Source organism: Triticum dicoccoides, chromosome 5B (assembly GCF_002162155.2).
Source record: "Triticum dicoccoides isolate Atlit2015 ecotype Zavitan chromosome 5B, WEW_v2.0, whole genome shotgun sequence".
NCBI classification, from domain to species: domain Eukaryota; kingdom Viridiplantae; phylum Streptophyta; class Magnoliopsida; order Poales; family Poaceae; genus Triticum; species Triticum dicoccoides.
The window spans coordinates 372784533-372788879 of NC_041389.1; positions in this window are offsets into that span (position 1 = coordinate 372784533).

Consider the following 4347-nt stretch of genomic DNA (forward strand, 5'->3'; position numbering starts at 1 on the left):
AGGGTGAATATCAAGCGTCCTCTGCGTGGCCGTTTGGAACTTGCCTAAAATTGAGGAGCATACTAACAAGCATGGTTCGGTCACCCACACCCGTATTGATGAGAATCCCGTTATAAGGGGAACACGATCTCATCTTCGACAAGACGTGCCAACAAAACCGCCTCGCAACACGTGCAGTGGCAGGCTGGGAAAACGGTTCATAATAACCGGGACGCGGCGTGATGTCACGCTATTAAAAGTTGTTAGCAGATTAGATTTGTGAAATATTGTGTTCTCTACGGTGGTATGTGGAAATTATTATGCAGAGCCGGACACGATCCTTGTGTTCAAAATCTTCTATGGAGTATTCAGAGAAGGAACCCGCCTTGCAATGTCGAAGACAATCTGCGCGCCAGACTCATCGTCATTGAAGCCTAGTTCAGGGGCTACTGAGGGAGTCCTTGATTAGGGGGTCCTCGGACAGCCGGACTATATAGTTTGGCCGGACTGTTGGACTATGAAGATACACGATTGAAGACGTCGTCCCATGTCCGGGTGGGATTCTCCTTTGCGTGGAAGGCAAGCTTGGCAATTCAGATATGTAGATCTCCTTCTCTATAACCGACTCTGTGTTACCCTAGCCCCCTCCGATGTCTATATAAACCAGGGGGTTTAGTCCGTAGGACAACAACAATCATAATCATAAGCTAGCTTCTAGGGTTTAGCCTCTACGATATCGTGGTAGATCAACTCTTGTAATACTCATATCGTCAAGATCAATCAAGCAGGAAGTAGGGTATTACCTCCATCGAGAGGGCCCGAACCTAGGTAAACATCGTGTCCCCCACCTCCTATTACCATTAGCCTTAGACACACAGTTTGGGACCCCCTACCCGAGATCCGCCGGTTTTGACACCGACAACGGGCTTTGTTAATAAAGTCAGGTCATATGGTATTTTCCCCTCTCTATCTTGTTGTGATGTATTGAGTTTTTCCCTTTGAGATTTCGCTGTTATCAGATTGAATATTTGTATGGATTTGAGAACACTTGATATATGTCTTGCAATTGAATACTCGTGGTGACAATGGGGTATCGTATTGATTCACTTGATATATGTTTTGGCACTTAACTCGCGGATTCCGTGACATTGGGGGAATCTATGCATGGGTTGATGCACGTTCTTCTCTTTGTTTATCCGGTAGAAATCTTGCATCACTCTTTGAAGTTGTTTGTGTTGGATTGAGTATTATGAATATGAATTTGCTTTGGTGTTACTTTAGTATGAACTCTAGGATAGATTGAACGGAAATAATAGCTTTGTGTTATTTTAGTATGAACTCTTGAATAGATCGAACGGAAAGAATAGCTTTGAGGTGGTCTCATACCCTACAAACAATTTATTCTTATGTTCTCCGCTAGATAGGAACTTTGGTGTGATTATTCATTGAACTATGAGGGATAATCATATGATCTAACTATGTTAGCATTGTTGAGAGATTGCACTAGTGAAAGTATGGACCCTATGTCGGTGTCAAAACTGGCGGATCTCGGGTAGGGGGTCCTGACCTATGCGTCTAAGGCTAATGGTAATAGGAGGCGGGGGACACGATGTTTACCCAGGTTCGGGCCCTCTCGATGGAGGTAATACCCTACTTCCTGCTTGATTGATCTTGATGATATGAGTATTACAAGAGTTGATCTACCACGAGATCGTAGAGGCTAAACCCTAGAAGCTAGCCTATGATTATGATTGTTGACGTCCTATAGACTAGACCCTCCGGTTTATATAGACACCGAAGGGGGCTAGGGTTACACAGAGTCGGTTACACAGAAGGAGGTCTACATATCCGAATTGCCAAGCTTGCCTTCCACGCAAAGGAGAGTCCCAGCCGGACACGGGATGAAGTCGTCAATCTTGTATCTTCATAGTCCAACAGTCCGGCCAAAGTATATAGTCCGGCTGTCCGAGGAACCCCTAATCCAGGACTCCCTCAGAAGCCCCTGAACCAGGCTTCAATGACGATGAGTCCGGCGCGCAGATTGTCTTCGGCATTGCAAGGCGGGTTCCTTCTCTGAATACTCCATAGAAGATCTTGAATATGAGGATTGTGTCCAGCTCTGCAAAACAAATTCCACATACCACCGTAGAGAGTACAATATTTCACAAATCTAATCTGCTGACAACTTTTCATAGCGTGACATCACGCCACGGTCCGGTCATTGTGCGAACCGTTTTTGTCAACCTGCCACCGCACATATCGTGAGGCGGTTTTATTGGCACGTCTTGTCGAAGCAGAGATCGTGTCTCCTTATCATGGGATTCTCATCAATACGGGTGTGGGTAACCCAACCGCGCCATGAACGCGGCCCTTGGGGAATAAGCAAGTTTACCAGGCAAGTGGAGAGGCGCAGGATCCCTGCTTTCATTATAAGGGGATAAGGACTCCCTTTTTTACCCACGCCTTCTTTTTCCTCTGCTCATCCATTCCCCCTCGCTCTAGCCCTACCGCCCAAGCATTCGTCTTCTCCGTCCAAAAAAGGTCTTCTGATAATGTCCGGATCCGGAGCAGGAGGCAAGTGGATGGCCTCTACCATCCGGGAGAAGGATATAAAAAAGCTTTGGGAGGGCGGGTATCTGGCCAAGAAAATCAGCCACCGCCTTCCGACGGCGGGACAGATTGTCCCTACTCCGGAACCCCAGGAGAGGGTTGTATTCCTCCCTCATTTTGTCCGCGGGCTAGGGTTTCCCCTTCACCCATTCGTTCGCGGCATCATGTATTATTATGGGATCGATTTTCATGATCTATTCCCCAATTCCTTCCTCAACATCTCGACATTCATCGTCGTGTGCGAGCCTTTCTCCACATCTCGCCACACTTCGGCTTATGGCTGAAGGTTTTCAATGTGAAGCCCAAGGTAGTGAGCAGCGAGCACGCCAAGTGCGGAGGCGCCATGGTGAGCAACATGCCCAATGTCACATGGCCAATAGGTACTTTCAATGATTCCGTCAAGGAGTGACAGCAGTAGTGGTTTTACATCAATGAGCCGCATGGCACGGAATGGGCCGCTACTCCCGAATTCCGATGTGGAGCCCCCCTGTGGCTTACGTCCTGGCCCAAGAAGGGCCTGAACTGGTCATCGTCCGATGAACTGTCGGTGCTCCAGATGCGCGTCAAGGATGTTGAAGACAAGAATATCAAACTTGTCAATGTAGTTGAGGTGATGTTAGTTTGCCAGATTCTTCCTTGTCAACATCGGGCTTGAAATTTATGGGAATTCGACCCGGCCAAGCACTAGACCCTACTGGAGCTCTTTGGCTCCCCTCACAAGGACATCTAGAAGATGCTTTTTAGGTCCGGCAAATCGTGGCCAGACTCCGCCGAGGACCGCGGGTACCAACTGTCCCGCCCTGCAAGTTCGGCAAGTCACTGTTATGTTGGCAATTCATATGTTTTATTCGCATATCCTGAGGAAGATGCTTAATTTGTTTTCCACAACTCTCCTAGGGCTGGGCGAAGAAAGCGGGGCGAATATACTGTCCGGCCCCACTGCCAGAAGAACCGGCCGGCCCACTACTGACGAAGATGTTGGTCCCGGCACCTTACAAGGCACCAAAGAAGAAGACTGAGAAGGAGGTCAAGAAGACTAGGGGCGGCCTCCGTCGCCGTGGCGCCTCAGACACAAAATCCGAAGACTCCAATGTCCATTCCTCCTCTGAAGAGGACGACGAGGAGGAGGAAGACGAATCCCCAGCAGGGGGGAGAAAGAAAAGGACGGCCTCCACATCCTTGGAGGTCGAGTCGCCTAAGAGGGGAAAAACTCCTGTTCCAGAGGAGTCCACCGCTGCCGCTGATAGCAGCCTGGAGTGGGATCCCAGGGCCCAGCCCCTGGTGAACTCGTGAGTGTATAAAATCCAAACATGCTTATGCGTCCAGGCTCGTCATGGCATAATATTTTAATCTGACCATACTTTTTTGCAGTCCGGCGAGGTCCCGCACCGAACTATCGTGTTGGAGGATTTGCTGGGTTCGGATGCTATGGAGAGCGGGACACCCCCGAAGGCCCCTTCCCCCGAACATGTGAATGACGCTGAGGTTACGTCCCAGGAGGACCCAGGCCAAGGAGGGGGGGGAGATCGTAAAGGCAGCGCCAAGAGGTCGAACTTCAGGGGCTGTACATATGGGAGAGAAGGCTCCCATGGACGTCGGCGGCGGGGGTGATCTTGAATTTTGCCCTCAGCCGGACGCAATTCCGGAGACCAATACGGCTTCAGGATCAGGTAGGAAGCCTCCCTTGGCTGGAGGGGGTGTGCCTATTCCACCGGCAACCTCTGTCCAACCAGAGGTACCGGATATTTTATCGGCGGT